This window comes from Haematobia irritans, chromosome 1 (assembly GCF_050003625.1).
Source record: "Haematobia irritans isolate KBUSLIRL chromosome 1, ASM5000362v1, whole genome shotgun sequence".
NCBI classification, from domain to species: Eukaryota; Metazoa; Arthropoda; class Insecta; order Diptera; family Muscidae; genus Haematobia; species Haematobia irritans.
In genome coordinates this window covers 265,410,767-265,425,169 of record NC_134397.1, presented here as the reverse complement: position 1 = coordinate 265,425,169, position 14,403 = coordinate 265,410,767, and positions in this window count along the sequence as shown.

Sequence of the window (14,403 nt, the reverse complement as noted above, 5' to 3'; positions counted from 1 at the left end):
TTATTTCTATAGAAAATGTTGTCAAAATTTTATTTCTATAGAAAATTTTGTCAAAATTTTATTTATATAGAAAATGTTGTCAAAATTTTATTTCTATTGAACATTTTATCAAAATTTTATTCCTATTGACAGGAATATATTGCAAAATCTACCAAATCATCAAGAATTATACCCATCTACCAAACAGTAAAAAATCTACCATTTTTGGTAGAATTCTACCAACTGTGGCAACCATGAATCTTCCACGGTAAAGTCTTGACAAACTGAATCGAGATGTATGTCGGCACTAGCTGCCTTTGTAATGTAAAAAAAAATATTATACATTACCCACTGGCCTATCAACGCAAACCCCGTTAACTCGTCCCATTGTGCTATATTGTCCTCTATGCTTAGCTCTGCTAGTTAGCTGGGTTAACAAATTTGTTTAATTCCACTGTGTTTATTTAAAAGTTTTTATTCCTGGTATTGTCCTACAATTTTAGCTCTGTAGTGGTGAGAGGGGGGTTAAGCGATTTCCATGAAGCATGTAGCGCCCATAAATGATGTCTCTGTTTTAAGGTTTTTCTTTTGATTTTCAATTTCAATTCCATTTTCAGTTTTTTTTGCCAGTTCAAATTCAATTCCCATGTGAATTTAAACCCACGGTCTGCCCATAGGACATAGTGGTGCAAATAAATTGATCACTTTGTAGTTGGCTGTTGTTTTTTCTCCTCTTCATCTTCAGATTTAGTGTTGCTACGTTTATTGCCTGGTGCTTTTTTGTTAAATTAAAGCGTTTAATTAGTTTATTGTTATACAAATGTAACCATAAGTTTTATTTTTGTTGATGTTTTTTTTTTAGTTCGGAATAGTTATTGTTGCTGTTGCAGTTATTTGTGTTGCATTCAATGATGGTTGTTGTTCTTGTGTTGTTTTGTTGGAAATTAATGATGCCATAACATTGCTCTGTCGTAGCCATCATCATAGTCATCAGAAATTGCTGAAGCGGTGGTGCATCGGTAGTAGCAACAACAACAACAAAAATAACAACATCAACTACAACATTGAAAATATTTTAGCCATGTTCTGTGCTGACTGTTGAATTTGTTGCAATGTCTACAAATCACGGGCAATTTATTCAAATTTGCAAGCAATGCAATCCTCGTAAACTTTCAATTTACACATTAATGCTGTTCGTAGTTAGCATTGTAGTTGTCTTCAACATACATAGTCACATTTTACATCTACACGAAGAGAAATAAATTGTAAAATTTTGGTCATAGTGTTTCATTTCTTAATGTAATAAGTTCCACATTGCAGTGAAACCACTTAAAGAAGCTTTGAAACACTCAGAAATGTCACCACACGCAGAGAAGAAACATGATTGTCACAATCATATTCGAAGAGCAAAATAATATGATAGGAGCTATTTTTGCGGCGACCATGTAACATTTTAACCTGCAACCATGTTGGCTCAGTGAACATGGTTCTAAGAAAAATGTAATTGTCCTCATCTAAAATGTTATTATATTGATAAAAAGAATTTTGTTTGAATGAAAAGACAATGGTCACGATTTAAAATGTTATGGTATTCATTAAAAATGTTTTTCTCCTAGTTAAAAGAACATGGTCACAACCTAAAATGTTTTGATCTTTATGAAAAAACTTTTTTCATCGTTGAAAAAAGGACGCCACTTGAGAAAAGAAAACACAAAATTAACTTTATTTGTTTGTTTTTATTTATTTATAAACTAATTCATTGTTTATTTGTATTTATAATGCCGTTCAAGCAAACATCATATATTTTTACACACTATATTTTATTTCAATTTCAACAATAAGTAATTATTCCATATTTACATCGTGCGCATCAAATGTACAAACGCAGACATCATGTAACTGCAAATAAAAATAAATGATACCATATAGCAAAATGCAGAACAAAAAACAGGTACATTTTTTCAATTACACCTTCCTTTTTTGTGTTCACATAAAACCACGTGCCACTTCTGAATAAATAAATTAACACAAAACACAGTAAATCCGTATTCTCCGTCCATTCCAAGAAACAATCAACACACGACTGACGCGCAAAATGAAAATCGTGTGTACCTGCTCAATGTTTTTATACAATTCTTTTCGTTGCAAACAAGTTAAAAAATTAAATGGTCACGAAAAAAATGTAAATGGTCTTTATTGCCGTGTAATGGTTCTAGACATGTCTATACTTAACCTATAAAAATACTTTTTTCCCTGTAAAAAAGTAAAAAAATTGAATGGTCAGATACATGATTTTCCCGACCATTTAATGCTCTCAAATTCTATCATTTAAATGATAGAACATGTTTGCGGTATTTGAGAACCATTCAAATGCTTATTGCCACCATACATTTTTCTCCGCTCGAAAACTATTTTTACAAAGACAAAATATATGGTTTTCGCGGCAATTACATGCTCTAGATAAGCATTAAATGGATGCGGCAACCATGTCCAAACATGGTTTTTCTGTGCGTGCAGCATTACTGAGGTGGGATAATCCACCGCTGAAAAACTTGTTGGTGTTTGGTCGAAACTGGGTTTGAATCCACGAACCTGTGTTTGCAAGGCGGGTATGCTAACCATTGCACCACTGTGGTTTCTGTAAGAGCAAATAAAACCGAATCTATGGCAAACAAAGCAATGATTGTCTCTTATCTTTTTCATTTTCTTTGAAATAATTGAATAACTTAAAAAAAACTTTGTTTGTTTAAAATCCGTTTCTCGTGAGAGAAAGAAAAAAACTCAGTGAAAACAATATATCCTTATAATACGTATGCGTATTTTGCTTAGTGTAGAACACGCATTGCTCTGATATCAATGTTTTCCTTGTCTAAAATTCGAAAAACTGTTCAATGAAGTCGTTTTGTCCATATACTTAAGTAATTGGACTTAAAAATGGGAGTCTTTATATGAAAGAAAATTTTGTTTGACTAAGGTCTTCAAAATTAATGAAATCATTTTCCAATTTTTTTAACTTTTTGTATCACTAAAAATCAAAAAAGCGTTTAAAAGTATGAGATGTTTTTCAGCACTTTAATTTAAGCTTGTCTATGTGGTTTTACCGCAATGTGAAACATTGTTCGAACTCTATAATAATAAGTCCCTTGTCATTATACTAATTATAGATTCAGTCAGCACTGATTGATAAGAGAAAATTTCAATGGACTGAATAGTCCAAGTGACCCAAAAAGTTAAACGTGTCAATTTAACGAGTGCCAGTTAAATCTACCAAAAATGATTGATTTTATTCTGTTTGGTAGAATTCTTGATGTAGATTGTGCAAAATATATATCTTCAGCTAAGAGAAACATAAATTGTCTGTACACTGAAAAAAATATTGTCGTGAGGCCAAAGATTTCATGTCTTTAAAATAGGAATGCAAATTTTGTTTAGCATAGAAGACGCATTTCTCTAATATAAAGTTTTTTTCCTTGTCGATAAACTTTTCAATTAAGTCGTATTGCCTTATAATTAAGTGATTTCATTTAAAAATGGGTATCATAACATGAAAGAAAAAATGTTTGGGCTAAGGTAAACGTGACTTTAATAATGCAGAAAAATTCTTTAAATTTAATGAAATTGTCTTTAAATTTGTTGTCTCTTTGCATTTTGACTACAAAGCAAAAAAACCGTTCAAATATAGGACATGTTTTTCAAATCTTTATTTTAAAGGCGTTTTTACTTGAAACATAACATAATTTCTACTGAAAGTCGAGTTTTGATTTAGAAAAAAAGTTGTTGTTAACTCGTTTTTGAAGGACTTTGATATATGAAGAAAAAAGCTGAAAAGCAAAAAATAAAACAAGTAAGGCAAGTCTAAAGTCGGGCGGGGCCGACTATATTATACCCTGCACCACTTTGTAGATCTAAATTTTCGATACCATATCACATTCGACAAATGTGCTGGGTGCTATATATAAAGGTTTGTCCCAAATACATACATTTAAATATCACTCGATTTGGACAGAATCTATCAGACTTTTACAAAATCTATAGACTCAAAATTTAAGTTGGCTAATGCACTAGGGTGGAAAACAATTTTAGTAAAAAACAAGTAAGGAAAGTCTAAAGTCGGGCGGGGCCGACTATATTATACCCTGCACCACTTGGTAGATCTAAATTTTCGATAAAAAGGTTTGTCCCAAATACATACTTTTAAATATCACTCGATCTGGACAGAATTTGATAGACTTCTACAAAATCTATAGACTCAAAATTTAAGTCGGCTAATGCACTAGGGTGGAACACAATGTTAGTAAAAAAATATGGGAAACATTTAAATCTGAAGCAATTTTAAGGAAACTTTGCAAAAGTTTATTTATGATTAATCGCTCGATATATATGTATTAGAAGTTTAGGAAAATTAGAGTCATTTTTACAACTTTTCGACTAAGCAGTGGCGATTTTACAAGGAAATTGTTGGAATTTTGACCATTTTTGTCGAAATCAGAAAAACATATATATGGGAGCTATATCTAAATCTGAACCGATGTCAACCAAATTTGGCACGCATAGCTACAATACTAATTCTACTCCCTGTGCAAAATTTCAACTAAATCGGAGTTAAAAATTGGCCTCTGTGGTCATATTAGTGTAAATCGGGCGAAAGCTATATATGGGAGATATATCCAAATCTGAACCGATTTCAACCAAATTTGGCACGCATAGTTACAATGCTAATTCGACTCCTTATGCAAAATTTCAACAAAATCGAAGCAAAAAATTGGCCTCTATGGGCAAATGAGTGTAAATCGGGCGAAAGCTCTATATGGGAGCTATATCTAAATCTGAACCGATTTGGCTGATATTTTGCAAGTTTTTCGAGACTCATAAAATATTCGAATGTACGGAATTTGAGGAAGATCGGTTGATATACGCGCCAATTATGACCAGATCGGTGAAAAATATATATGGCAGCTATATCTAAATCTGAACCGATTTTTTCCGAAATCTAGGGATCGTCTTTGAGCCGAAACAGGACCCTCTACCAAATTTTAGGACAATCGGACTAAAACTGCGAGCTGTACTTTGCACACAAAAATACATCAACAGACAGACAGACGGACAGACAGACGGACAGACAGACAGACAGACATCGCTAAATCGACTCAGAATTCAATTCTAAGACGATCGGTATACTAAACGATGGGTCTCAGACTTTTCCTTCTTGGCGTTACATACAAATGCACAAACTTATTATACCCTGTACCACAGTAGTGGTGAAGGGTATAAATATGGGAAACATTTAAATCTGAAGCAATTTTAAGGAATCTTCGGAAAAGTTTATTTATGATTTATCGCTCGATATATATGTAATAGAAGTTTAGGAAAATTAGAGTCATTTTTACAACTTTTCGACTAAGCAGTGGCGATTTAACAAGGATAATGTTGGTATTTTGACCATTTTTGTCGAAATCAGAAAAACATATATATGTGAGCTATATCCAAATCAGAACCGATTTCAATCAAATTTGGCACACATGACTACATTACTAATTGTACTCCTAGAGCACAATTTCAATCAAATTGGGCCAAAACTCTGGCTTCTGGGGCCATATAAGTCCATATCGGGCGAAAAATATATATGGGAGCTATATCTAAATCTGAATCGATTTCAACCAAATTTGGCACGCATAGCTACAATGCTAAATCTACTCCCTGTGCAAAATTTCAACCAAATTGGGCCAAAACTCTGGCTTTTAGGACCATATTAGTCCATATGGGGCGAAAGATATATATGGGAGCTATATCTAAATCTGAACCGATTTCAATTCAAATTTTGCACACTTGACTATACGACTAAGAGTTATGTTTGTACAAAATTTCAAGCAAATCGGTATAAAACTCTGGATTCTGGGTCCATATTAGTGCATATCGGGCGAAAGATATATATGGGAGCTATATCTAAATCTGAACCAATTTCTTCCAAAATCAATAGGGTTCTATTCTGACCCAAATTAGGAACATGTGCCAAATTTGAAGGCGATTGGACTTAAATTGCGACCTAGACTTTGATCACATAAATGTGTTCACAGACAGACGGACGGACAGACGGACATGGTTATATCGACTCAGGGACCCACCCTGAGCATTATTGGCAAAGACACCATGAGTCTATCTCGTCTCCTTCTGGGTGTTACAAACATATGCACTAACTTATAATACCCTGTTCCAGGGTATAAAAAAACCCAAATTTAAAAGAGAATTGAGTCTTAAAAGTGTCCTTACTTGTATTCTCCCTTTCTTTGGCTCGGAATCAATACCAAAAATTTTGAAGTAAAGACAAAATCTTTGGAACCTAGCATGCTTTTTTTCAGTGCGGATAGGATTCCACTTCAGTTCTGAAAATTCGTTTGGTAGGAAGAAAAATGTATTTTGAGTGTAGTAAATTTTCATTTAATGAATTTTAATTTTTTTTCAGTGTTATTAAAGAGTTCATTATTGAAGCTTTATAACATTTTACATACTCATCTATTGAATTACTAAGGACGCTTGCAATATAAAAAAAAAAACAACAAAGAAAGACACATATAAGTTGTATGTACAATTGGCCTAAGCATTTTATTGCCAAAAAAAAAAAAAAACAGAAAACAACACTAAGGCCAATGCGCATGTGTAACAAGACAACATGGGAGCAAATACGACAATTCACAAACAAAACAGCAGCAGCCATCGTATAAACTTTTGGAGTATTTTTGAAATTGTTTTCAATGGAGTATGTTTTTGCTGGAGGTTCGGACTAATACCAACTCCTGGACTAATACCAACTCTGGCATGCTATCGTAGGTCGTTGTTGTTTTTTTTTGGGGTTTTTCATTCTTTATATATTCTCTACTCTTAGCTTCGGCGAAATATGCTCTCTGTGCTATTTGCAAAACAATTAATGTCACGATCGAGTCTAAATTAAAATATTTTGCATTAGAAAATAGCAAAATAAAATGTTGGCAATTAAGTTAATTTGTAATTGCTTAATACTTGTTGGCTTTTTAGGAGTGCATTTTGTCGTTGGATTTCGATTTCAGTTTTGCGATTTTTAGTATTGCGATGCCGGCTTTGTAATAGAGATGCCAAAATCAATGAAAAGTGATTTTAGAAAAAATCCAATTAATTTCCAATGAATGACATCTATTTGGGATACTTCCCATGGAATGACTTACTATTGTGTAGGAGAAAGTGACAAATAATTCACAATATCCTTTTGGCAGACCACGGTGCGCAACAACACACAAAAAATTTTTTTCTGATTCAATCACGAAATTAATTGATCCAATTAAGTTTTTAATTGGAATGTCTTCAATCACATAAACGATATTATCAATTAAAAAATTAATTGATAACTTAAAAATTAATTGATACTATTAATATTTGTGATTGATTTTTGTTTCAATTTAAAAAATTAAATTTTTATTGAATATTTTTTAAAACTCAATTAAAATTTTAATTGGAAAAATTTTTGTGAAAATTTTTTCTGTGAATGTTGTTTATTCATAAAGCCTTCTTCCTGCTACACACAAAAAAAAATTTTTTTTGATTCAATCACGAAATTAATTGATCCAACTAATTTTTTAATTAATTAATTAACACAGAAATGATAGTTTCAATTAAAAAATTAAATTAAAAAAATTAAAGTTAATTAAAAAATTAATTGAAAGTTAATTAAAAAATTAATTGATCAAATTAAATACTTAATTGATACTATTATTATACCCTCCACCATAGGTATATTAACATTGTCATGCCGTTTGTAACACATCGAAATATTGCTCTAAGACCCGATAATATATATATATATATATATATATATATATATATATATATATATATATATATATATATATATATATATATATATATATATATATATATATATATATATATATATATATATATATATATATATATATATATATATATATATATATATATATATATATATATATATATATATATATATATATATATATATAGGGTCGTGGTGAAATTCTGTGTCGATCTATGCATGTCTGTCCGTCCGTCTGTTGAAATCATGCTAACTTCCGAACGAAACAAGCTATCGACTTGAAACTCGCACAAGTAGTTGTTATTGATGTAGGTCGGATGGTATTGCAAATGGGCCATATCGGACCACTTTTACGTATAGCCCCCATATAAAGCGATCAAACCGAAGCAAATTTCATCTGATCCGGCTAAAACTTGGTACATGGTGTAAGTATGTGGTCTCTAACAACTATGCAAAATTGGTCCACATCGGTCCATAATTATATATAGCCCCCATATAAACCGATCCCCCGATTTGGCCTCCATAGCCTGATGGATGAGCAAAATTCATCCGATTCGGTTGATATTGTGTACGTGCTGTTAGTATATTGTCTCTAACAACCATGCAAGAATTGGTCCATATCGGTCCATAATTATATATAGCCCCAAATAAACCGATCCCCAGATTTGGCTTTCGGAGCCTCTAAGAGAAGCAAATTTCATCCGATCCGGCTGAAATTTGGTACATGGTGTTAGTATATGGTCTCTAAAAGCCATGCAAAAATAGCTCCACACCGGTCTACAATTATATATAGCCCCCATATAACCGATACCCAGATTTGGCTTTTGGAGCCTCTAAGAGAAGCAAATTTCATCCGATCCGGCTGAAATTTGGTACATGGTGTTCATATATGGTATCTAAAAGCCATGCAAAAATAGGTCCACATCGGTCTACAATTATATATAGCCCCCATATAAACCGATCCACATATTTGGCTTTCGGAGCCTCTAAGAGAAGCAAATTTCATCCGATCCTGCTGAAATTTGGTACGTGGTGTTAGTATATGGTCTCTAAAACCATGCAAAAATAGATCCACATCGGTGCACAATTATATATAGCCCCCATATAACAGATCGCCAGATTTGGTTTTCGGAGCCTCTAAGAGAAGCAAATTTCGCCCGATCCGGCTGAAATTTGGTACATGGTGTTAGTATATAGTCTCTAAAAGCCATGCAGAAATTGGTCCACATCGGTCTAGAATTATATATAGCCTCCATATAACCGATCCCCAGATTTGCCTTGCGGAGCCTCTAAGAGAAGCAAATTTCATCCGATCCGGCTGAAATTTGGTACATGATGTTAGTATATGGTCTCTAAAAGCCATGCAAAAAAGGTCCACATCGGTCCAGAATTATATATAGCCCCCATATAAACCGATCCCCAGAATTGACTTTCGGAGCCCATTGGAAGAGCAAAATTCACCCGATCCGATTGAAATTTGGTACGTGATGTTAGTATACGGTCTCTAACAACCATGCAAAAATTGGTCCACACCGGTATTAATTATATATAACCCCCATTTAAACCGATTCCCAGATTTGACCGCCGGAGCTATTGGAGGAGCAAAATTCATCCGACCTGATTGAAATTTGGTATGTGGTGAAATTTGGTATATTGCGCTAGTATATGGCCGCTAACAACCATGCCATATCGGTCTATAGTTATCATATATATAAACGATCCCCAAAAATAATCTACCAAAATGTTATTTCTTTGTCAAAATTTTATTACTATGCCCAACAAATCTTACGATTACTTTTGTGGAAGTGGAAAATCTTACTCAGACTTCACATCATTGTTGTTGTTGCCATCAATCCCTGTAGTTGCTTTCTTCGCCGTTTTGTGGGTTGTTGAAACTTCGTTTGGCTTAATTTAAAATTGCTGCATTGTCGTTTCTGGGTGTAACTGGAATTCGGTTGTTGCTATTCTGTTGGGTACAAAAACTAATAATTTAGCTCATATTTAAGTGGGAAGAATTCCCCAGTCCTTCATTAGATTTTTTTTCTATAGAAAATTTTGTCAAAATTTTATTGCTATAGAAAATGTTGTCAAAATTTTATTTCTATAGAAATTTTTGTCAAAATTTTATTAATAATGTTGTCAAAATGAATTATTTACGTATTTTATCGGCCTTTTTGTTTAATATATACCCGGTATGGACTAACTTACGAGTACAATTGAGAAGACGGTGCTAAAAAGTTTTAAGATACCTTGCCATGGGCAAGTGTTACCGCAACCCAAGTAATTCGATTGTGGATGACAGTCTTTAGTACAAGTTTCTGTGCAATCCGTGGTGGAGGGTACATAAGATTCGGCCTGGCCGAACTTACGGCCGTATATACTTGTTTTTGTGATTGATTTTGGTTTCAATTAAAAAATTTATTGAATCAATTAATTTTTAATTGAAAAAATTTTCATAATTTTTTTTTTCTGTATTTTTAGGGATTCTCAAAAGTAAAATGGTCCGATGGTCCACATCGGTGCAAACTTATTCATCTAGATACATCGGTCAATAATCGGTCTCGTTGTTCTGTTTTATTTATATTTAAGCTAGAATTAAGAAGAATCTATTAAACCAGACAATAGATTCTTCTTTCTTTTAAGTCTTATAAAATTTAAGGTACCTATTCATATTCTTAGATATGAGGAAACTTTTTATATCGCTACTCACACTACAAACTATTGCAGAAATGAGCCCATTACGGGTTCGCTTTTTGAATATAATGCTGTAAATGCTAAACTTAATTTAGACTTATCAATGTCTTTGAAAAAATTTAATGAAGTACTAGAATCTTACTACTTTTAGTTTACGAGCTAGTCTGCAAGGATTTTTTATATCCATAGACTTAAATAAATAAATAAAATCTTTGCATACGTCATCCCTATACCGAATTGAATGTGGGGGAATTCGGCAAGCAATTTAGGGGTTTTGCTGATCGGAGATCATTGCCTGTTACTAGATTTCATTACACCCATAGTTGTGGGTCTTATTTTTGTTGCATTTTGGTAATTCATACAAAAACGTAGCCATAATAATTGCTAGTGGGGAGACATTATTTGGATCTTTTATGGCTATGTCTGAGGTGTGCTTTATGGCCATATGCGTTTTTGAAGTTGCAAGTATAGGTGCATCGGTGTGTGTGTGTGTATGGGTATGTGTAAATAGTTTATGACCATTTTGGGACGTAAACAGTTTTGTAAATGTTGAAAATTTTGGCGCAAAACTTTTTGGCAAATAAGGAATGTTAATATGTTCGTTCGTGCGTCTGTATTTGGAGTCTTCCCAAAATAAGAAAAATACCTCATTTTGTTTAAGGATTTTATTTGGTCATATGCAATGTTGTGATGACAAATTTCCAATTAATTAAAAGTAATCATTATTGGCCACGTCTCTATGCATTGTGATTGTGTATTTAAACCTTTTGCAAATGGTTAAGGTGAAAGTTTATGTTGGTGTTTTAGAGCCAAGCTGTGATGTACAACTAAAAGGGATAGAGATTGGAGTAACATATATCTCATTATGTTTGTTTGATAAACTGTCAATTATAGAGGTATCATTAACCATTTTGGTGTTACAAATATAGCATTTAACATTAGTTGATATCAGTTGATTCCTAGTGACAGTAACTCTTGTAGACCACAAAAAGTTTGTGGGAAATTGAAAAATATTTATACCCTGCGCCACACTGTGGAACAGGGTATTATAAGTTAGTGCATATGTTTGCAACACCCAGAAGGAGACGAGATAGACACATGGTGTCTTTGGCAAAAATGCTCAGGGTGGGCTCCTGAGTCGAAATAGCCATGTCCGTCTGTCCGTCTGTTCGTGAACACATTTTTGTAATCAAAGTCTAGGTCGCAGTTTTAGTCCAATCGACTTCAAATTTGGCTCATGTGTTTGGCTCAGATTATAACCCTATTGATTTTGGAAGAAATCGGTTCAGATTTAGATATAGCTCCCATATATATCTTTCGCCCGATATGGACTAATACGGTCCCAGAAGCCAGAGTTTTACCCCAATTTGTTTGAAATTTTGCACTAGGAGTACAATTAGTAGTTTAGTCAAGTGTGCCACATTTTATTGAAATCGGTTAAGATTTAGATATATCTCTCATATATAGTTTTCGCCCGATTTACACCCATATGACCACAGAGGCCAATTTCTTGCTCCGATTTAGTTGAAATTTTGCACAGGGAGTAGAATTAGCATTATAGCTATGCGTGTCAAATTTGGTTGAAATCGGTTCTGATTTAGATATATCCCCCATATATAGTTTTCGCACGATTTACACTTATATGACCAAATAGACCAATTTCTTGATCCGATTTAGTTGAAATTTTGCACAGGGAGTAGAATTAGCATTGTAGCTATGCGTGCCAAATTTGGTTGAAATCGTTTCAGATTTAGATATAGCTCCCATATATATGGTTTTCTGATTTCGACAAAAATGTCAAAATACCAAAATTTTCCTTGTAAAATCGCCACTGCTTAGTCGAAAAGTTGTAAAAATGACTTTAATTTTCCTAAACTTCTAATACATATATATCGAGCGATAAATCATAAATAAACTTTTGCGAAGTTTCCTTAAAACTCCTTCAGATTTAAATGTTTCCCATATTTTTTACTAGCATTGTGTTCCACCCTAGTGCATTAGCCGACTTAAATTTTGAGTCTATAGACTCAGATCGAGTTATATTTAAATGTATGTATTTGGGATAAACCTTTATATATAGCCCCCAACACATTTGACTGATGTTATATGGTATCGAAAAATTAGATCTACAAAGTGGTGCAGGGTATAATATAGTCGGCTCCGCCCGACTTTAGACTTTCCTTACTTGTTTATTTCAATAGATATGTTTTCTAAGTATGTCATTAAACCACATGAAGTTATTTATTTTTTTGTACCCACCACCATAGAATGGTGACGGGGGTATAATCAGTTTGTCATCGAAATATCGATTTCCGACTATATAAAGTATATATATTCTTAATCAGCGATATAACGATGTCCGTCTGTCTGTCTGTTGTAATCACGCTACAGTCTTCAATAATGAAGCAATCGTGCTGAAATTTTGCACAAACTCGTCTTTTGTCTGCAGGCAGGTCAAGTTCGAAGATGGGCTATATCGTTCCAGGTTTTGATATAGTCCCCATATAAACCGACCTCCCAATTTGGGGTCTTGGACTTATAGAAATCGAAGTTTTTATCCAATTTGCCTGAAATTTGAAATCTAGAGGTATTTTATGACCATAAAGAGGTGTGCCAAAAATTGTGAGTATCGATCTATATATTGGTACAGCCCTCATATAGACCGATCTCCCGATTTTACTTCTTGGGCTTATAGGAACCGCAGTTTTTATTCAATTTACCTGAAATTGGAAATCTAGAGAAATACTCGTGCCAAAAATTGTGAGTATCGGTCCATATTTTGGTATAGCCCCCATATAGACCGATCTTCCGATTTTACTTCATGGCCTTATAGAAACCGCAGTTTTTATTCAATTTACCTGAAATTGGAAATCTAGAGGTATAGTAGGACCACAAATACGTGTGCCAAAAATTGTGAGTATCGGGCCATGTTTTGGTATCGTCCCCATATAAAACGACCTCCCGATTTGGGGTCTTGGGCTTTGGGGTATATTGGGCCGTAGTTTTTATCCAATTTGTCTGAAATTGGAAATCTAGAGGTATTTTAGGAACATAAAGAGGTGTGCTGAAAATGGTGAGTATCGGTCCATATTTTGGTATAGCCCCCATATAGACCGATTTTACTTCTTGGGCTTCTAGAATCCGAAGTTGTTATCCTATTTGCCTGAAATTGGAAATCTAGAGGTATTTTCGGGTCATAAAGAGGTGTGCCGAAAACGGTGAGTATCGGTCCATATTTTAGTATAGCCCCCATAAGAACGATCTCCCGATTTGATTCCTTGGGTTTCTAGTAACCGTAGTTTTTATCTGATTGGCCTGAAATTGTAAATATTCTGGTATTCTGGTAGGCTCACAAAAACGTGTATCGGATTAAGTTTTTATCGGTCCATTTGGTAATGCCTCCATATAGACCGACTTCACTTCTTGAGGGTGTAGAAGGCGCACTGATCATGAAAATTGCTTGAAACTCAATGTAAAATTTCCAGATTTTACTTCTTGGGTGAAAATCTACAGGTTTAAGATTTCAAATCAAGACGTTATTTTATAATTTTCTTGCACACTTACAAGAGATGTTAATGATTCCTCTAAAACTCAAACAAAAATGGTTCTTATAAATCCAGAATCTGATATAGTCCTCATAGGTGAAATCTTTAAATTTATCTTCGGGAAGTGTCCTCAAGCCCTCCTGAAATTTCAAAGGAAACTCTAATATTTGGTTCATGGTGGTGGGTATTTAAGATTCGGCCCGGCCGAACTTAGTGCTGTATATACTTGTTTTAACCGGTCCATTATGTAAGGCATCGATATAGACCGATTTTACCTCTTGAGGGTATAGCAGGCGCCCCGGTCATAAAAATGGCTTGATACTGAAATTAAAATTTCCAGATTTTACTCCTCGTAATCATTTAAAT